This window comes from Ovis canadensis, chromosome 24 (genome assembly GCF_042477335.2).
Source record: "Ovis canadensis isolate MfBH-ARS-UI-01 breed Bighorn chromosome 24, ARS-UI_OviCan_v2, whole genome shotgun sequence".
Classification (NCBI taxonomy): Eukaryota; Metazoa; Chordata; class Mammalia; order Artiodactyla; family Bovidae; genus Ovis; species Ovis canadensis.
In genome coordinates, this window is record NC_091268.1 from 30,283,329 (window position 1) to 30,306,168 (window position 22,840).

The following is a 22,840-nucleotide window of genomic DNA, read 5'->3' on the forward strand; positions in this document are numbered from 1 at the left end:
TATTTTATTTATTTATTTTTTTAGAGGGGATTAAATCTTTTATTGATTACACATGATAATGGATGATACACAAGCTTCATTCCCATCTATAACTTTATCTGGTACCATAATTCAATTTAGATTTATTGCATAGGACGTGCCAACAATCATTAATAACCAAAAAAAAAAAAAAAATTAACAAACCTCCATGACTTTGCATGGGTGACCCTTTTAGTGGTGAACTCCAGGTCACAACACGGTAACTGTCAGCTCAACTACACCAAGGCTCTGAAGACAGCAGCTTCTCCACCAGGCAGGTTTGTAAATAAATTTCAAGTGAGCCTGGCATCACCCTGAAGGAATTCTAACTTCACACTGTTGGGGTAGTTTACCAAAATGGCTTCAGAGTAGACTAACTTTACACAGCACATTAAAAAAAAAAAAAGACATTTATTCAGCGTCATGATCAGACTATTACATTTAGCAATCAACAGCATGGGTGCAAAAAAAAAAAAAAATCTACATTAAAACCCTTTGTTGGAATGCTTTACACTTTCCACAGAACAGAAACTCAAATAACCTGTTATACAATTAGTCACAAGTACAGTCCTCGAGTTTTTTGCCCATACACATGAGTATTGTCTAAAGCATGTCTTCTTTGTAGCAGCTAGGCCCTGCCACCACTGTGCTTGGCTGAGTTCACAAATCTGTTGCAACCTGTAGCTTCCGTGTCACTTCTCTGGCTCTCCTCTCCTGCTAAGCTTTGTTTCCTGGCAGTAATTAAAACCTTCTGCCACTGCCATAGCTACTGCTGCTGCTGGAGCCACCATAGCCACCTTGGTTTCGTGGTTTGGCAAAGTATTGGCCTCCACCACCATAGGGGCCAGAAATTCTCCCTCCAAAGTTTCCTCCTTTCATGGGTCCAAAATTTGAAGACTGATTGTTGTAATTGCCAAAATCATTGTAGCTTCCGCCACCTCCAAAATTGCTTCTGTCATTACCAAATCCATTATATCCATCCCCACTGCCACCATATCTGCCACCACCGCGGCTGCCACCAAAGCCACCTTGACCACTGAAGTTTCCTCCACGACCAAAGTTGTCCTTCCCACGAAAACCACCTCCACGACCGCCACCAAAGTTTCCAGAATCACTTTGACCTCTCTGGCTGGCTGAAGCACTAGCCATCTCTTGCTTAGACAGGGCTTTTCTCACTTCACAGTTGTGGCCATTCACAGTGTGGTATTTCTGAACGACAATCTTGTCTACGGAGTCATGGTCATCAAAGGTTACAAAAGCAAAGCCTCTCTTTTTGCCACTGCCTCGGTCAGTCATGATTTCAATTACTTCAATTTTCCCATACTGTTCAAAATAATCTCTCAGGTGATGTTCTTCAGTGTCTTCTTTAATGCCACCAACAAAAATCTTTTTCACAGTTAAGTGGGCACCAGGTCTTCGAGAATCTTCTCTTGGACGGCCCTCTTTGGTTCCACAACTCTTCCGTCCACCTTGTGTGGCCTTGCATTCATGGCCGCATCCACCTCCTCCACCGTGGCGTATGTGACAAACCCGAAGCCTCTGGAGCACTTGGTGTTTGGATCCCTCATTACCACACAGTCTGTGAGCGTTCCCCATTGCTCAAAATGGCTCCTCAGACTCTCATCGGTTGTTTCAAAGCTCAATCCTCCGATGAAGAGCTTCCGCAGCTGTTCGGGCTCTTTGGGAGACTCTGATTTAGACATGATGGCAGTGGAGGCGGGGAAGACTTCAACGATGCTTTCTTGGCGGTGTCCACGGGCAGAAAGACTGATGATGACCTTTTATTAGTACAAATTTCACTTTGGGAAGTGCTTTGGAGGTTCTTCTCAGTCCAACCACTGAGCTGGTCATTGCCAGTTGTTGTATAAAACCTACTTTTCATTGCATGTCACAATCTGATCAAGAAATGGTTCATTGTTGTTGTCTGGAACAAGAGACGAAGACACTTCAAAACGATGTGTTTTTCTGATTTACGGTCAGCTCATGAGTCACCCACTTGTCACTTTTTCACTTTTCCAATTTGCTTCAAGTGCCAAATGACTGTAGAATGGCTGCTGTTGACTTTTTTGGCAATTTCTCGTGTAGTTGAAGAGGATCAAGCTTCAGTGATGGCTCTCAGTTGTCGTTGTCAACTTCCAATGGCCAGCCTCACTGTCAAAGCTCTCCTCTCCTTTCCAAATCTTCTTGAACCATGACTACACTGTACGTTCATTAGCAGTTCCTGTGCCAAGTGCATTGTTGATGTTGTGAGTTGTTTCTGCTGCTTTACGACCCATTTTGAACTCGAATAAAAAATTGCTTGAATTTGCTTTTTTCCTAACATCATTTCTTGTCTAAAATAAATATAAAATAAACAGCAAGTAATGTGTTTAGGAAAAAAGGTAAAGCAAGAGATGTGCACTAAAATGACATATAACATAGCCACATTTATTTAGGAATGTATTCTAATATTAAACAGCAAATTTCAATAGCGCAAAACTGCAATTACTTTTGCACCAACTGAATAAGTATACATGTATATAATATATACATAAATCCCTATACATGTATACACATATGTCAGTATCTCTCTCACTTGTTCTTTGCCCATGAATCTCTCTATATAAACTCCATGGATAGAAAGGAGAGTGTCAGTTGAAGTTATTCTTATAGTTCCTGGCTCTGCCAATTTCTAGCTATATGGCTTCAGAAAGTCATTTAGTCTCTGCTGTGTCATCTGTAAAATGATAACTCACAGGATTGTTAAGATTAAATGAAATAATGTACTCTGATGTCCTTTGTCACCTCTTGGCCTTGTTCTAAATATCTCATTTATTTCTTGGGATATAGAAACCAAAAGCAGGCATAGGATGTGTTGTTGAATATTATTTATGGGGATTCTTGGCTGATGATAGCAGACTGTCTCCCTCCTGGATTGAAAAACCATGATTTCTTCATCTTTTCTATCAGGATACATAAAAGTTGCATGCACTTTGAATTTTTATGTTTATTTTAGAAATAAACTTCAACATAGATCATGGCATAGCAGGGTAAAGGAAATGAAACTCTTAGCATCTGGTATCAGATGTCGTTCTAGAGAGGAGACTATTACTTTTCAATCTTCAGTAAAGGTACACTGCATGTAGATGCTTTTCAGAAAGATGTTTTCTTTGTACATGGGAGGAAGGTAGATGGTAGGCTGAAATTACTCCAAAAGTCTTGTGTCCTAGATTTGAAGTAATGCTAGGAGAGATTAAAAAAAAAAAAATGCAAAACACTTTCAGTCCATCCAAATAGAGAATAAGTGCCTAGCAAAAGTCTAAGCTTTGGGAGTGTTTGGAATCTTAGGAGGGCCAGGATGAGAAGGTGGCGTTCAAGGTCATTTCATCCAGATCTTACAAAGGGCAGAGTGACTCTAGATAATCTCTGTTACTCTAGAAAACGAGGCCATCATAATTTAGAAAATGAGAGAGACTATCAGGGAAGCACATTCTAGGTCCCTTTTCTTGTTTCACCCACACACAGAATCTTTCGCTGAAAGAAAACCCTCAGTAGACTCCAGTTAAACATCGCAGATTGAGCACATCCATTTATTTCCATTCCTCCCCAGAGGCTCCCACTTAAATGACACGGAAGGAATAAAGCGGTATAAAATGGATGAAAAGCTAGGATGAGAGGGACGACAATAACGGATGTGATACATTGACCAAGTTTTGAGCCCTGGAATGTGGATCGATGAGTCTGGACTGGAGTAACAGAGTGACGAAAAGCAAAATCTAAGGACTTGTCGAGGGAGGATATAAAAACACATCGTGGTGATTTGGGTCAGAGAACCTCAGAAATTGTCAGAAATTGGAGGCGCTAGCTACCTCAGAAGGCATGAGCAAAGAGTATGCGGAGAGTTGAGAGACTCCCAGATTCCCAACCCCATCCTGCGGAGCCAGGCAGGGAAAGCAGTGAAGATTTGGAAAAATTGAATCAGGATGGGTCTTTATTCAGAAATGTCAAGCAGAGTGAAAAACTTCCCTGGTGGTTCAGACAGTGAAGACTCTGTTTGCAATGCAGGAGACCGGGTTCGATCCCTGGGTTGGGAAGATCGCCTGGAGAAGGGGATGGGAACCCACTCCAGTATTCTTGCCTGGAGAATTCCATCGACAGGGGAGCCTGGTGTGAAGAGTCAGACATGACTGAGCAAATAACACTACCACTTTTTTCAGTATACTGAATGGAGATGCTGCCCAGCCCTTTTCTCTGGGCTCCTGGAATGCTGCCAGCCCAGATTATACTTGCAGATAGAAGAAGATCAAAGAATTTTCCAGAAAGAAACAAGAAAAGCCAGGAAAAAAAATGCTAAATTTAAAATTATCTCAATAGAATGGTTTGGTCCACGAGAGTTAAATTCTTTCATGAATTTCAATTAATGAGCCCCAGTCACAAAACTTCTAATCAGTCTGTGAGTGTGTGTGCATGCATGTGCCATTCAAATATTAATGCATAATAAAGTCAGCAACTTTAGAGAAGTCTTCAGCATGGGAGAAAAAGGAACACACACACAGTAAAATAGAACTTGGCAGAAGCAGAGGCAATACAGAAAGCGGAAGACTTCAAATAGACGATAAGATCCTCACAGAAATTAGGGAAAGTATATCACAAGTGCAATAAGAGGAGAATGCTATAAACAATGAACTGTAGGAGAACAAGTGACAGCTCTTAGAAATTAAAAACATGAAAACTAAGACAGGCTTTCAAAAGCATGATTACAAGAGAAAGGTCAGAAAATTTCTAAGAAAGTAGAAACGAAAGTCAAAGAGATGCCAACTAGAGCAGATTTTAGAAAACTAAAGGACCAGTTGAGGAGCTGTGTATATAACCACCAGAAACTGCAGGCAGAGGGAAGAGAAAATGGCAGGGAGGGGATTATCAGAGAATGGATGCTATAAAATCACCCAGAAGTGAAAGATATGAAGCTCTGGGCTATAGAGATTTACTGAGTGCTCAGTAAAATAAATTTTAAAACTCATTACAAAACACATCATTTTTAAAATCACAGAATGCTGAGGATGCAAAGATAATCCTGAAAACTCCAAGGGAATCATAACAGGTCACGTGAAGAGGATTAAGAATAAGGAACTGACATTGGACTTCTGAACAGAAATGCTAGAAACTGGAAGACAATAGATCTACACTCTCAGAATTACAACCTAGAATTTGTTACCTACTCAAACTATTACTCAGGAGTGAGGATACAAGAAAGACTATTTTCAGACATGCAAGGACTCAAACATTTACCTGAGAAAGCTTTTGGAGAATGTGACTTTCTGAAAAAAGAAAGAAAACCAAGAAAAGGAAAAATGTGGAAGCATAAAAATGGGATTCAGTAGAGCAGAGATGAGAGACAAGTCCCAGGGGTGGTGGAGGATGGGAAGGATGTAGGTGATGCAGGGTGAGAGTTGTGTAACAGATCTGGAGAGCACTCAGTCCATATTGGAGAAGATGGCACAGGTGTCCTGGAGGGGTACCTCCTAGGTAAAGGATGGATATCTTACTAATGAATTTATCACTTCAAACTTTTTGGAGTTCTGGTGAATATTTTTGAAAAGAATTCATATTGGGTGCATAGAAATGAGTCAAAGAGGGAAAAAGGCAATAACTTTGAAAAAAAAACTACAGAAGGAAATGGCTGCCCACTCCAGTATTCTTGCCTGGAGAATCCCATGGACAGAGGAGCCTGGCAGCCTACAGCCCATGGGGTTGCAAGGAGCTGGACGCAACTGAGAGACTAACAGTTTCACTTTTGCACCTGTACAAGGAAGACATTGAATTAGTGGCCCTACTTGGCTGAAGCATCACACTGATGCACCTGCTGATTATGGATTTAACCCCAAAATGTGGCATCGCTGAATTGGTAGGAGTGAGTATGTGTGTGTTGGGAAGGGGAGAGAGAGAAAGACCTTTCAGTACCATTAACAGGATGTTAAAATTAACAGATTAAGAAAATACTGTATAAGCTTGTTTTTTAGAAACATGGAGGGAAACTACCAGGAATGGATAAAAATGAAAAGCTATTTCCTTGGAGGAGCAGTAATTAGTGACGGGGAGGAGGAAGAAGGAGACAGCTATTTCTCACTTAAACTTCTTAGCACTCTTACTTTTTAAACTATATACACATGATAAAGAATCTGCCTACCAATGCAGGAGATACAGAAGACGTGGGTTCAGTTTCTGGGCCAGGAAGATCCCCTGGAGGAGGAAATGACCACCCACTCTAGCATGCTTGCCTGGGAAATCCTATGGACAGAGGAGCCTGGCAGGCTACAGTTCAAGGGGTCGCAAAGAGTCAGACACGACTGAGCAACTAGCCATGCGCACACAAACACGTGATGCTTTGATAACAGTGAAGTGAAGTCGCTCAGTCGTGTCCGACTCTTTGTGACCCCATGGACTGTAGCCCACCAGGCTCCTCCCTCCATGGGATTCTCCAGGCAAGAGTACTGGAGTGGGTTGCCATTTCCTTCTCCAGGGGATCTTCCCAACCCAGGGATTGAACCCAGGTCTCCCGCATTGCAGGCAGATGCTTTAACCTCTGAGCCACCAGGAAAGCCCATTGATAACAGCAGCATTATGCTTAAAAAAGAAGACCTCTGAGAACAGGACTGGCCACTGGATTTGAGGGTGAAGTGTTGGTGAGACACACCCCACTCAGTACTCACTGAAAATCAATTTTGTGCCAGATTCTCCACTACACATGATGTCTTGTCTTCCTGTTAGCCCTTTAGGTGGGCACTTTCACCCCCAATTTGCAGGAGCTGAGACTCAGGGAAATGAAGCGATCCTGTGAGTAAATCTCAGAGCATAGATTCAAGCACACATTTGTCCAGCTCCAAACCATGCTTTCGCCTCAGTCAGGTCTGACTCTGTGAGACGCTATGGACCGTAGCCTGCCAGGCTCCTCTGTCTGTGGGATTCTTCAGGCAAGAATACCAGAATGGGTTGCCATGCCCTCCTCCAGGGGATCTTCCCGACAGGGGGATCAAACTTGCGTCCCTTATGTCTCCTTCATTGGCAGGGGGTTCTTTACCACTGAGCTACTGGAGAAGCCCCTTGCCTTTCTGTAGTTGGTACCTATTTATGCTCCAAATTCACCACAGAATAGCATCATTTTAAATCTAGAAGGAGTCTTACAGATCATCTGGTTCAAAGCATTTTATCAGTGGTTAAATTGAGGTTCTATCACTTAAGTGGTCATTAGCTGCTGACCTGGCCCTGTTTCCACAACTTGTCTTCGTCTACACGATACTGTCAACATTGTGGGAAAAAGTACGGAAATTAGGACTCCTTCAGTGAACAGAACTCACAGCTACTTATTTTTTCCCCAAGAATAACCATACCTGGCTATTTCAAAAGGTGAAAAAAGTGAAACTCCAACAATTGGAAATTTCTAGTACTCAGAAGTCTGGGTATGCCAGCTGCAGTCTTGCTTTCTCTGAACTGTGTTTAGTTCCCTCTATAACATCCTGGAAAAGGCCTCATAATCTTCGGAAAGTGACATGTGACCTCATCCCTGGGAATGAGGGTCTCCAGGGAAAGAGTTACCTGCTCTCCCTGTAGGGGTTTTCTGGGACAGGTCAACACATGCACCCTAATACAGCATCGTGAAGCAGAAGAGGTCCAAAGTGAGGCAAATTGAAAACAATCTAACTTTTACTGAATACCTACTATGTGCCAGGAACTATGCCAAGAACTTTATACTCATGATCTCATTTTTATATTGGGGGCAACTCTGTAAGGACAAATAATAGCACTCCCATTTGACTGATGAGAAAACTAAAGATAAGACAAGCTAAGCCTTTAAGAAGCATCTTGATGCCAGTCCTCCACCATTCATTATTATGCTATACAGTCAATATATTTTTCGATCACTCAAGGTACCTCTGAAACAAAGCAGACCAGCAGGAACCAACATCAAAGTCAATGAAGCAGAAACAGCACTCTGCTTGTGCTGTGCCTTTGGCCCAGAGCATTCTCAGTCCCTGGGCTTCCTGACTTCCAACATTCTACCTTACCCTTTGGCTGGATTATTTCCCATCAATCCTTTGAGACTAGCTTTGGTCATCATCTTCTCTAGGAGTCTTCTTCACACCCATTAGCCCACCCTCTCACTCATCGTCTCTTGTTATTTACAATCATACTTTGCCATCATTCATTTATGTACCTCTTTCCCACCAAATAAAGATTGCTGCAAGGGCTGGAAGAAATCTTAAACGTTGTTGCAGTCCTTGGTGGGCTGAATATCGTCCCACCTCCCCAAAGAGGTCTGTGTCCTAATCACAGCAACCCATGAGTGTGTTATTTCATATGGAAAAATAGACTTTGAAACTCTTGAAATATGGAGACTCCTGGATTATCCAGGTGGGCCCAGTACAGTCACAGCGTCCTTGTGAGAGGAAAAGAGGAGAGTCAGTAAGCTGAGACATGATGACGAAAGCCAAGGTTGGAATGTTCCATGAGGCAGATGGGAAAGCTCTAGAAGCTGGAAAAGGCAAGGCAATGGGTTCTCCCCTAAATCCAGCAGAAGAAGCACAGCCCTTCTGACACCTTGACTTTAGGACTTCTGACCTCCCAAACTGTAAGCTTTAAGCTCCTAAGTTTGTGGTAATTTCTTACAGAAACCAGAGGAAACTAATACACAGCTTTAGGGCTTAGACAGCACTTGGCACGGAGTAGGAACTTAATGAATATTTCTCCAATGAATGAATGAGTAATTTGTACCATCGCATAAGTGTCTCTATCCCGCATACATCCCTCTATAGGTAAAGGTTTATGCTGTTGTAGTTGTTAGTCACTAAGTCTTGTCCAACTCTTTGCAACCCCATGGACTGCAGCATGCCAGGCTCTTCTGTCCTCCACTAATTCCTGGAGTTTGCTCAAGTTCATATTCATTGAGTTGGTGAAGCTATCTAACCATCTCACCCTCTGCCGCCCCCTTCTCCTTTTGCATTCAATCTTGCCCAGTATCAAAGTCTTTTCCAATGAGTCAGCTTTCGCATCAGGTGGCCAAAGCATTGGAACTTTAGCTTCAGCAACAGTCCTTCCAATGGATAATCAGGGTTGATTTCCTTTACGATTGACTGGTTTGATCTCCTTGTTGTCTAAGGGACCCTCAAGAGTCTTCTTCAGGACCAAAACGTTTATGAGTAAGTGGCAAACAAATTGTGGGAAAGACATTGCTCTGGAAATGCGTAGCGGAGACTTGATTATTACAGCTGGCCAACACTGGTTTGGACAGCTTCCCTGTGAGTAAATCTAATAGATTTACTCTGTGACTTGGGAAAACTCTTTTAATCCCTCTGAGCCTCTGTTTTCTCATCTGTAAGAAGGCAGAAGTTAGTCTGACAATGAAGTTCATAAAGATAGATGATGTTATTCTCTTGGAGTACTCCTTGGAAGACAAGATGCTATATAAATACTGGAGAGCATTATTGTTACATGAATAATAAATAGTTAAGAAATAAATCCATGTTTTCAAAAACAACTAATGCAAGACACCCAGATTCACCTGTCACTTAGGGAAGGCTGTGCTATCTTCCTGAACTAAAACATTTAGTACTTTTAATAGCTTTACTTTTTAATAATCTGTAACTTAAAATGGAGCACATCACTTTTGGATTAAATATTAAAATATTAAATATTAAATTGGACAGCAGAAATCCATCACACACTTGAGCCTGCCTGGTTTACTCAGGGTCTCCTAGGCGCACTAAGAAATCTAAGCACTGTTTGTATCCACTGAGGTCATTTCTTCTTTCTCTCTCTCTCTCTCTTTTTTTTTTTTTTTTGCCAGACACACAGGCACCGTATACATCTTTTTATTGATTAATCTTGAAGAGTTGAATGAAATAGACCAAACACTAGCATCTGTACTTGAAACAGCCAATGTAGCATGATGAATCTAGAGGTTAATTTAATAGAGATGGTCAGTTATTCTGAATGAGGGGGTGGGGCATGCTTTGTCTCTTTGGTTCATGCCTGTTTCTTTTTGACTTCTCATGACAGCAGCTTTATGAAGCCCACATTGCAACCCTGGGCCTGCTCTTTGTGTTCATTTTGACTGCAGTGATGGTCTCATAACCCTCTGGGTGTCATCTTCCTTGGAGCTCCAGTACTCAACCAAGACCCTGAGAACCTATTTATTTGATTGATGAAGTCTGGGGTTTCTCTACCCATGGAAAACCGCTTTGAAGTGTATCTTCACTCTATCTGCTTTCCTTGTCTGAGTGTCAAATCCTTGTTCAGATATTCAAAGCCTTCTGTCATTCAAAATACATTCTTGGGAAATGTGTTGATGCTGGTCATTTATAATTCATTCTTGAGGTGAACCATGCAGTGGAAAGACAGAGAGATGTAACTCTCCTGTTTAGCTGGATAAATTTGAGCAAGTTGTTTCACCTTCAAAGCTATTTCTTCACCTTTTAAACAGGATGGTCTAATTGTGATAATGTTTCCATTGGTGGCACACTGCCATTCACAAGTGTGGAGGTACACATTGGGTCACACTTCCTCTAGTGGTCAGATTAACTCACCTCGTCCTCAGTGCTGGCTTGGCGCTAGCCCCTCTGAGCATACATTGGAGGGTGTACGGAGCTGGAGGAGGAAGAAGGGGAAAGTGTCCATTTCGAATGTGAGGCCCAACCTCCATTGCTCCATGCTTTCCTAGGGCTGGATTCCTTTTTTTTCTTTTTTGTTTTTTATTATTTTTTAGCATTGTTCTTTTTTATTGAATTATAATTGATCTACACCATTACATTAGCTTCACGTGTACAATAGAGTGGTTTGAAATTTTTTTTACATGAAGAAAGGATCACAGTGTCTGGTTATCTTTTGTCACCACACAAAATTATTATTATGCTGTACATTACATCCCTGTGAGTTATTTGTTTTGTAACTGGAAGTATGTACCCTTTAATCACCTTCGCCTATTTTGCCTGTCCCCCACAACCTGTGGGCAATCACCACTTTGGTCCTCTGTATCTGTGTCTGCTAATGTTTTCTTTTCTTTGTTCATTTGCTTTGCTTTTAGATTCTACATGTAAGTAAAATCATACAGCATTTGCCTTTCTCTGTTTGACTTATTTCACTAAGCGTAATACTCTTGAGGTTCATCCATGTTGTTGCAAATGGTAAGATTTCATTCCTTTTTATGGCTGAGTAATATTCCATTGCGTATATAGACCGCATCTTCTTTGTCTTTTCATCTATTGATGGACACTTAGGCCCCTTCCAAATATTGGCTATTCTATATAATGCTGCAAAGACATAGGAGGTGCATGGATATTTTGTTTTGTTTTTTTCTTTTTTTAAAAAATTTTATTTTTACTCTATTTTGCTTTACAATACTGTATTAGTTTTGCCATACATTGACATGAATCTGCCACGGATGTACATGAGTTCCCAATCCTGAACCCCCCTCCCACCCCATATCATCTCTCTGGATCGTCCCCGTGCACCAGCCCCAAGCCTCCTGTATCCTGTATCGAACATAGACTGGCGATTCATTTCTTTCATGATAGTATACATGTCACAATGCCTAGGGCTGGATTCTTAATTACAGGTTTTTAATTTATGTGCACATGCAGCCGAAGATCCGAAACATAACTATAGTACCCAGAGGGCTGGGACGCCTGAAGATTCTAGGCTCAGCAACAGTCTGTGTGCTGAATCAGCTCCTGGGACTATGGAGATCTTGGCACTGAATCAAGATAACGGGTCAAGTTCCCCCTTTATTTCATGGTGAGTCACAGAGGAACTCTCATTATCTTTTCATGTTCCCTGCTCAGTCAAGACCATCTTCGCTGTTAGGGATAGGCTACTCTCATTGAAACTCAAAATGATAGGGGATCAGCTCTCCCTATGGGAATTTGTGTATATTCATCTCTAAAAACCATAGAATTCCATATCCCAAGGAATGATAGAGTGATGGTCTTTGTGAAGCCATAACCTTATCAGCAGCAGTAGCAGCAGCAGCAGCAATCTTATCCTGATAAAATTTAAAACAAGGCACAGTGGTAGGTATAAATCTTTCTTCTTATTTCCCTTTTTACACATTTATAATTATCCTTTTGAGTTGTCTATTTCTCAAAACGCTCCCCTTCTTCCAAGCTCGGACCAGAGCCACCTCGTCTGTGATGCTTTTCCTGGCTCCTTCAGATCACAGCTCCCTATGTTTCCTCTGAATTTTTTAGTTAGCTAGTTCTCCCATCTTAATTTGCCTGTACATGGTACCTTTATCTCTCTCATATTGTCTCACAGTGCTGGAGATAAGTGAACAGCAATAACAACAGAAACAACATTAAAAAATGGACATTTTCCCATGTCAGACTTTGGACAGGCTCTTTGCATATGTTATTCATTCAAGTACCCATTGAACAAATATCCAAGCATCTAGTGCTGAAGATGCCACACTGCGCTGTACAAGATATCTTTGTTGCTCATTTATGTTATGCTTAGTAATTTGTATCTCTGAATCCTACTTGCCCTCTCCTCACTGGTAACCATTAGTTTGTTGTCTATATCTGTGAGTCTCTTTCTATTTTTCTATGTATATTTGTTTGTATTATATTTTATATTCCATAAATAATTGATATCATATAGCATTTGTCTTTGTCTGACTTTATTAAGTGCAATATTTTCTAGATCAGTTCCCACCGTTTCAAATGGCAGAATTTTATTATTTTTCATGAACAATTTCCCCTTGCATGTATGTACATACCACATCTTCTTTATCCATCCACCTGTTGATGGACACTTGAGTTGCCTCCATATCTTGGCTATTATAAATAGTGCTGTTGTAACCTAGAGGTGCATGTATCCTTTTAAATTAATCTTTTTTTTTATGGATATATACTCAGCAGTAGAATTGCTGGATCCTATGGTAATTCTATCTTTAGTTTTTTGAGGACCCTCCATACTGTTTTCCATAGTGGCTGCACCAATTTACATTCCCACCAACAGTGTACAAGTGTTCCCTTTTCGCCACATCCTTTCCAATATTTGTTATTTGTAGACTTTTTGATGATAGTCATTCTGACAGGTGTGAGGTGCTATCTCATTGTTGTTTTGATTTGCATTTCTCTAATAATTAGTGATGTTCAGCATGTTTTCATGTGCCCATTTAGCCATCTGTTTAGGCATCCCGAAAGTGCCTATCCGGGTCTTCTGTCCATTTTTTATTGGATTGTTTGTTGTTGTTGTTTAAATAATTAATTATATGAGCTGTTCATATATTTTGGATATAACACCTTGTTGATCATATCATGTGCAACTATCCCATAGGTTGTCTTTTTGTTTTGTTGATGGTTTTCACTACTGTGCAAGAGCTTTTAAGTTTAATTAGGTCCAGGTCCTTTACATATGTTTTTCATTAACAGATATTTATTGAGTGAATATCCAAAGCATCTAATACTGTCCTAGGTGCTGAATATGGAGCATTAAGACATACCTAGTTTCTGCATTCTTGGACCATATCGTCTTGATCAGCCAGGGCAAATCATACTTGGTGGCCTGTTTGTGTATGGTCCATGCACTAAAAATGTTTATTTTATTTTTTTTATTTTACATTTTAAAGGATAAAAATAGACAGAGGATATGCAGCAGGGACCTCATGTGGCTCACAAAGGCTGAAATATTTACCATCAGGCCCTTCATAGAAAATGTCTACTGACCTCTGAGGATCCCATTTTATCTTCCCAAGCTATCCTGAAAGACAGATTTTTCATTATATGAATTATTAATACTTATGAGGAAACCAGAGCTCAAAGAGGTGAACTGTCTTTTCCAAGATGATTCAACTAATATTTTCTGAGGTGGCAGTTCCAACTAGAACACCCTTGGCTTGTCTGAGGAACTAGCGTTAGCTCGGCTCAGCTCAACGAAGGAAGCCCTTCTTCTCCTCCACCATATTCTTTCTGAAGTACTGTTGTGTGCTAAGTCACTTCAGTCATGTCCGACTCTTTGCAACTCCATGGACTATAACCCGCCAAGTACCTCTGTTCATGAAATTCTCCATGGAATACTGGAGTGGGTTGCCATTTCCTTCTCCAAGAAGTACTGTGAACCCACCATAAAGGAATGGGGAAATAGGGCTTAAAAATGTCAGCCCTCAATATTTCAAGAAAAATGTCTTTCAGAATAAGGTAGAAAGAGTGGTGGTCTTTAGAATGATGGATCTTGCTTTTAATCCTCTTTGGGCCTCAGAGTCTCTGAGCATAAACTGCTGCTGCTGCTGCTAAGTCGCTTCAGTTGTGTCCAACTCTATGCAACCCCATAGACGGCAGCCCACCAGGCTCCCCCTTCCCTGGGATTCTCCAGGCAAGAACACTGCAGTGGGTTGCCATTTCCTTCTCCAACGCGTGAAAGTGAAAAGTGAAAGTGAAGTCGCTCAGTTGTGTCTGACTCTTACTGACCCCATGGACTGCAGCCCACCAGGCTTCTCCGTCCATGGGATTTTCCAGGCCAGAGTATGGGAGTGGGGTGCCATTGCCTTCTTTGGAGCATAAACTAGAGCAGTTGAATTATTTGACTTCTTAAGTATCTCCCAACCCGAAAATTCCTTACAGGAAAATGTATCTTTTACTCCAATTGGATTGTACACATTTCTCTTTATCTCTACCATGGCTGTGTCATGAATACTGACCAATTGAATAATGATTAAACATTTAATTTAGATTTTTATATTAGGAGGATATCAAGTATTATCCGTACCTCTAAAAAAGTCTTGTTGATTCTATTTGAAGAATTGTTGGCATTATTTCATGTTGTTTCAGCTTGTACTTTGTAATAAGGAGAGCAAAGATTCTAACACAACCAGGTTGAAAGGTGACCGATTCCTAACAGCTGACCAATGAACCAGTCCCTCTGGGATATCCAAAATTGGCAGCACTTCAGTCTACAGTCTTTATTCTGACCCCTGACCAAATTAACGTTGGCTAATTGAAAGTGTTTCATGAATTTGCAATGGAGGATGTCCTCACTGAGGCATCCGACTCACATCTACACGACCCAAATGGTTTACAAGGAAATACCTATGCATTTATATTTAACAACTCCTTCCCCAAAGCAGGTTCCCCATATCCAGCCCAAGTCCTGGATCAGGTGTAGATAACATTTTGGGAAGTGAGAAGTTTGCTGTTTAATGGGAACAGATAATTTATATTCCCCAATATTTTTAGAACGGTGGCTCTCTATCTGGGCTGTGTATCAAAATCATCAAAGAAGCTTTTAAAAAATGCCAAGGCCTGGATCTCGCACTCAGAGATTCTAATTTAATTGATCTGGATGTGCAAACATTTTAAAAGCTCACATGTGCATAGGGGTTCAAGAACTACCATTCTCAGAAAAGGTATATGTGGATCAGGTTGCACAAAACGTAAGATATCTAACTCTGAATTACCTGATTTAAGAGTTACGCTTCTATGCCTTTATATAAAAGAAGTGCATGTAGCATTTAAATCTTTCAATGTATGGAAATGAAGGTTTTGTGGAGTCTCCTAAAAAACTGAACATATTTTACTGTTTTTTAAAATTAACTCATTTTTAAATACTTAGGCAAAATTGAAGGAAAATACTCAGGCAAAAATGATACCTTTTGGTATCATTTCTAATGATTTATAGAATTAACTCAGTGCTAGTCATGTCCAAGGCTTTTTAAAAATTTTTTTCAATATTTAGTTTTAGCTGCACCGGGTCTTCATTACTACATATAGGCTTTCTCTAGTTGCAGTTCAGGGGCTTCTCATTGCAGTGGCATCTCTCATTGCAGAGCGTGGGCTCTAGGCACACAGGCTTCAGTAGCTGTGTCTCGGGCTCCAGAGAGTGGGCTCAGTAGTTGTGGTGAATGGGTTTAGTTGCTCCATAGCATGTGAAAGCTTCCTGATTCCCCTGCATTAGCAGATGGATTCTTTACCACTGAATCACTGGTGGTAAAGTCTCATTCAAGGCTTTTAAAATCACACTTTTGGATAAACATTTCACATTATTGTTTTAAAATTTACTAACCTTGTTAATTTTGTTTCCTGAGTTGAAATTTCATATTCTTTTCTTTTTGTTAAATTTTCTCAGCAATATTTTGGTAAACTATACAGACTGCAGGGAAAAAATACCCCTTGCTTCTGCCACAAAATAGCAGTCATGGCAGAAAAGCCGACTTCGACAGGCTTCGCTGTGTTTCTGTAGCGCTTGTTCCCAGTCTTGGATAAAGGACTTGCTGAGGACTGGAACAGAGCAATACTGATGTTGTGGGTAAGTGGACTCTGATCTGGGGAGGTGGATATCAAAACTCCCTGTGACACCACGGCAGCAGCAGCATCTCTGATTGCATTACCTTTGGAATCAGAGGAAAACAAAAGACGGAAATAGCCAGCCCATCTAACTGTGTGATTCCATTAGTCTGAAGAGGTGGGTCATGGGCTTATTTAATAACAAAAAATGGCTGCAGAGCAGCGTTTAGTGTCATATATGCAGGCCAGCATACAAGTGTGCATTCAGAAGCGCCCTCAGAGGCTACCTTGGTTCTACAGAGGCAATGATATAATTAAGGGAATGGGCTTCTTTTTAGAGGAGTCCCCAAAGTGGCTTGTGACTGGTGCGTGTTGTAAAGGCGTGGCTGTAAGCTGGTTGTGGAATCCTGGTCTCCTGTGGAAACCAAACACTGATCTATCAATGTGTTAAAGTTAAGGTTTTGTGGATTCTCCCAAAGGACTGAACATGTTTTACTGTTGTTGCTTTATTTATTTATTTTGCATTAGGTCATTTTGAAATACTCAGGGAAAATTGAGGATAGATGAACATAGATGACTACCTTTTGGTAACATTTCTAATGATTTAAGTTTAGTAAAGGTTTAGAACAAATCGATTCTGCAGATGACACTGTTGTAATTTGATTCAGCAGACTTTTATTGGGCATTTACTATGTCCCTAGTGTGGAGTTAGATAGTAGGGATACGGGGTGAAATCATAGACTGTGACTTCAGTCTGCTTACAGCCTTGTAAGGCAGAAATCTTTACATGATGAATTGCAGTTTGATATGTTAAAAAGAGTCTGTGCAGGGAGTATGGGCTGCTCACAGAGAAGGAATGGTTGTCTCTTTCGGGTGGAAAGGGCTAGTTGGACGGGGAGACTTTGCTTCATGAGCCAGAGACACAGTCAAAGGAAGACAATTGGAAAGTGAAGCTGTTAAAAGGATGCAGAGAGAATCTCATTGAAACAAATGCAAGAGGCATCATAGAAACTAAAATCACCATGAATCCTCAATCTATCTCCCTGACCACATAATCCCTTCTCTCTTTAGTCCAGTTTCTCTTCTCATTCATCTATTTATGTATCAGTCTACTGAACCTTCTGGTTCAGCTCTGTACTTGCATCTCCATGCCTCAGCTCCAGATACGCAGGAGACAGAGAGGTGACTGTTTCAGCCAGGGTCATATGCCTGCTCTGGCCTCATTAGCTGAAGCTCAGAGCAGGGTTATCGGGTAGCTACTATGGGCTTTTGACAAGGTAGATTTCTTTTTCAAAGTTTAAACGTTTTATTTTGCATTGGGATGTAGCCAGTTAACAATGCTGTGATAGTTTCAGGTGAAGAGTGAAGGGTCTCAGCCCCATATACATGTATCCATGGGCTTCCCTTGTGGCTCAGACGGTAAACAATCCACCAGTAATGCAGGAAACCTGGGTTTGATCCCTGGATTGGGAAGATCCCCCGGAGAAGGGAAAGGCTACCCTCTCCAGTATTCCGGCCTGGAGAATTCCATGGACTATATAGTCCATGGGGTCGCAAACAACCACACACAACTGAGTGAGTTTCACATTCTCCCCCCAAAGTCCCCTCCCATCTGGGCTGTCACATAACACTGAGCAGAGTTCCCTGTGCTATACAGTAGGTCCTTGTTGGTTATTTTAAATATAGCAGTATGTACCTGTCCATCCCAAACTCCCTTATTATCCTTTCCCCTGGCAATGGACAGGTAGATACTTTAAAAGCCACTGTAGGGAAGGAGGAATTGGTGCAGCAGTCACTACTTGGGGTCCCTGCACCACTGGGTTTTGGCATGCGACTACCTTCTAAACCATAAAATAACCAGTGGCTTATACTCACCCACATGTATGTGCACAAGCTTAGAAGTGAATGACCCATTTGCAAGCCTAGGGCAGGGAAACTCTTTTTTGCCATTTAGTGATGGTGGGACTCAACAATGACTCCCCTTGCAACAGACAAATGGGTTAGATCTCAGAGAGTATTAGAATGTTTAGAAGCTTTTGTTTTCTTCACAACACAGTGTGGCATAGATTTCACTGCGCTATTGTGAATTTGGTTGGTTATTAATTGAACATCTATTATATTCAAAACACTGCAAGGACGATAGAGTGAACACTATGGCAACTCTCATATTCTCTTAGAAGCTGTTGTGAAAACTCTGCTTGAATGGAATACAGTAATTGTTTAGAAAAGAAGCTTTGGACAATTATTCTGGCAACGGTAGATGTTCTGAGAAATAGAGAAGAGATGTCAATGAAGTTGAGAGTTCTTTAGGAAATTAGGGAGAGAAATATATGATCTCCAGGCAGTATGCATGAGTGGACTTTGGCTAAAAGAAAACTCAAAGAGAGATTTTAGGCTATTGAATTTTACAGCGTATAATTGTTATTTAGCCCATGGAATCTTCAGTAAAATTTACATTATTTGCTAGTGCATTTATAAGGATAAAGTCTTTTCAGGGTCCTGTAAGAGGATATGATAGGGAAGCTCATACTAGACTCCCTATGGATGAAAAGTTCATGGACCCAGTTCTTATGTCATTTATGATGCACAGGTGAATATCATCAGTCTAGGAGGGTGACTTTGGATTATCTGTGCTGTGCTTTGCCACTCAGTTGCATCCAACTCTTTGTGACCCCATAGACTGCAGCCTGCCAGGCTCCTTAGTCCATGGGGATTCTCCAGGCAAGAAGACTGGTATGGGTTGCCATGCCCTCCTCCAGGGAATCTTCCCAACCCAGGGATCAAACCCAGGTCTCCTGCATTACAGGCAGGTTGTTTACCATCTGAGCCACCAGGGAAACCTTTGGATCTTCTGGTTATCTGTTAATCTTGGTGAAGTCGCTCAGTCGTGTCCAACTCTTTGCGACCCCATGGACCCCCTACCACGTTCCTCCGTCCATGGGATTTTTCAGGCAAGAATACTGGAGTGGGTTGTGAGTTAGCAAAAATAGCACAGCAATACACCATTGGGTATGGGACCATCCTGGGATCATCACAACACAAAAGTGTTAACTACCTATTTTGCGCTATACACTGTTTTTGTGTTGAAAGCATAAAGTGGGGAAATACAAAACCCTTCCTCGAAAGGACTCATAGTTTATTGGTGAAAACAGACACATAAGCATGTAAAAATGTGACACAAAATGAATCAATATGATACCATAATTGAACTCCTGCAAAGAAAGACTTCAGCAAACACTGACACATTCCAAGGGCAGCAGAAATTCTGAACCAAGTGCACTGAACTCAGAAAGCCCCCTGATGTGTGATGATTAGTGGACATCTCTGACAGCATCGCTATTAGTGCTATGGATAACACTGGGGAAAGGTCAAGTTTTGCAAAGACTTTCTGCCCACTAAGAATAGCAAGGAATCGATCGATTCTGAGCATAAGAGCAATGTCAGGACCAGAAGGAAGTGCAGTTGCTATCACTGGGAAACGTTCCTTCCCTCAAATAAAGGCCCTGGAAAATCCATGCCACCATCCTCTAGTTAGACTGATGGACTTGTTGAATCCCACCGATCCCCACTTTTCAATGGCTAGGTGTTTTGCATCTTTAGTCTGTGCTCAAAGGCTGATCATTAGGAAGCCTTTGTGCTTTGCTAAGTCACTTCAGTCGTATCCAACTCTTTGCAACCCTATGGATCATAGCCCACCAGGCTCCTCTGTCCATGGGATTCTCCAGGCAAGAATATTGGAGTGGGTTGCCATTTCCTTCTCTGGGGATTCTTTCCAAACCAGGGATTGAATCCATGTCTCTTATGTCTCCTGCATAAGGGTTCTTTACCACTAGCTCCACCTGGGAAGCCCCGGATCCTTCATTGACTGTTTATTTAGGCAAAGTAACACCCTTTCCCCTTTACTACACTAGCATCACACTACAGTAAGTACTCTACATATAACTCTTCAAGTTGCTAACTTTCAATCGTGTAAGTTAGTTCTTGTATCCGGCATACATTGTTGCAAGCGGGCATCCTCTACAGGTGGCTGCGCTTTTGTACTTTACAAACTGAAGAGAGTACAGTATCTTTATTTCTTGCCTGTTCACTCGATGCCAGCCCCTAGAGGCCAGTTGTTGTACTGTACTTTTCAAGGCACTGTACTGTCAGATTAAAGATATTTTATTTTTTTATGTTTGTTTCTTATGTATTATATGTGTGAAAAGTGTTATAAACCTATTACAGTACAGCGATATATAGACAATTGCATTAGTCAGTTACCTAGGTTAACACTGTTGGCCTACAAACAAATTGAACTTATCAACATGCTCTCAGAACAGAGCTTGTTTGTATGTAGAGGACTTACTGTATTCATTTCCTTCTTAGCACTTGGTATAATCTGAAGTCATCTCAAATATTGTTTGGTTGCCTGTATCCCCCAACGTACCTGTGGCACGTTTCACACTATTCAATAAATGCGTTTTTGAATGTACATTCTTCTCAGGGTCCTTTAAGAGGGTATGCTAGAGTAGCTCATATCTGGACTACTTAAGCATGGGAAAAATATGTGGACCCAGTTCTTAAGCTGCTTACAATGCCTATCTTTTGGTCCCTTCCTCACCCGCTTCTAGGATAAGAGCAAGCATGATGATTGTCTTATACCCAGAGTTGAGCTAGTGTAGATTGTACCTTTGTATGAGTTAGAGAAAGTTGCCCTCTCTGAATAGATGGATGAGAAAAATTACACCATCCTGGCAGAGATAGTCACATGAGTTCATACCTCCAGGAGTAGATTCCAACTCCTCACTTTCTTTCTGAGCGCGGTACAAGAACTTCATAAAAATAGGGGACAGCCCTGCTTGTCTGTTACCATTTTGGCACATAGTAGGTGTTTGTTAATATTTGGTGAATGAAGCATCCCAAGATCTACCAAACACTCCAAGTTATGCAGCATTCTGTAAGGAAGTGTTTTGAGTCCCAGCTTGATTTCCTTACTAAGGACAAGGCAGAGCCGCTCAGAGGTTCTCAGCAGGAACACAGCCGCACTTCAATAGCACTGTCTGAGGATGGCTTTGGTGACCTTCTGATATTTCATAAATGCACCAACCTCAGGGGTTCTACCTATGCACTGCCAGCCCTGTTCTTACCCACAGACTTTACAGCATCCTGTATGCAGCCAGGTTGTGGAGATTGAAGCCTCCTAACTGAGCACCCCTTTCCAGAAGTTGTTTATTATAAGCACCCTACAGAGGTCCTACAGGCAAAGCCAGTCTCCCACTGGATGCGGGAGAAAGTTTTTAAATGTGCTGCTGTGTGCTAAGTCACTTCAGTCGTGTCTGACTCTGTATGACCCTATGGACTGTAGCCCACCAGGCTCCTCTGTCCATGAGATTCTCCAGGCAAGAATACTGGAGTGGGTCACCATGCCCTCCTTCAGGGAGTCTTCCAGACCTAGGGATTGAACCTGCATCTCTTATGACTCCTGCATTGACAGACAAGTTCTTTACCACTAAGCACCACTTGGAAAGCCCTATCTTTTAAATAGCAGAATCAAAATCTCTGGCTGATATGCAGAGTCAGGCTGATGGATCTGCCTTAGATGGAGATGTGAAGGAACTTTGCAAAGTAAAGAAAAACCTACATTGATTCCCTAAATCAAAACTTCAAATAAGAACATGGCTTTGGCAATTTATTCCCTGCAGAATTAACCTTTGTTTCTCATCAAGCTGCTTTTAAGAATACACATGGTATGTAAAAAGGAAGGGGAGAGAGCTCACAGAATGGCTTGTGTGTTTACTGCAAAGAAGGAAAAGCTGAAGTGAAGTGAAGTTGAACAGGGGGCTTATTTCTAACGAATCCATCCTCTAGACAGGAGTCCTAAGATACAAAAACAATTACTATAAATGTGAATTTGGGGCCCCATTCACAGATGCACAAACACCACTCCTTTGCCTGCCGTTCCTTTAACTGACTCCCAGCAAGGATAACAAAGTTCTGGGGGCTGGAAGGCCATCACAGAGATCATAGTCTAATTTTTTCTATGCTTTAGGAGTCAATTTGAGTCCTCCTCTTGGAAGCCTTCCTAGATTTGATAAATGCCCTTCCTCTAGGTCCCCATAAAACCCTGTGAGTTTATTATTGAATTTGCCACTTTCTAGTATAGTTATCATGCTCATGTGTCCAAGACAGGGGCATTTTATTTGACTTTAAAAATCTTTACAGTCAAATATTTCACACATTGTCTGGAATAAAATGACATCTCAGTAAGTTCTTAATGAAATGGTCAATGGACCATTCTATTAATAGTTGCCTATTGAACGCATACTATCTGTCTCCCCTTCATCACACACTAAGACAGCACACAAGAAATAAACACACAGTGATAACAGTGGTAGCTATCATTCTGAGGGTCTATTATGAGTCAGACACTCTGCTAATTGCTTCGCAAATAGTTTTCTCATTAATTCTTTAAGGCAACATTATGACATTCTGACTTCATAAATCAAACTGAGACTCAGAGAGATGACTGACTTTCCTCTAAAGCCACTCAAAACGCATTTGAACCAATCTCCAAATCCCCTGATCTTCACTCT

The 22,840-nt window shown here is 41.3% G+C and overlaps 1 pseudogene; it reads right to left on the reverse strand.

Annotated features, from left to right (window-relative positions):
- Positions 1 to 298: 298 nt before the first annotated feature.
- On the reverse strand, positions 299 to 1,746 carry LOC138429767 (heterogeneous nuclear ribonucleoprotein A1-like; annotated as a pseudogene).
- Between the last annotated feature and the right edge of the window lie 21,094 nt (positions 1,747 to 22,840).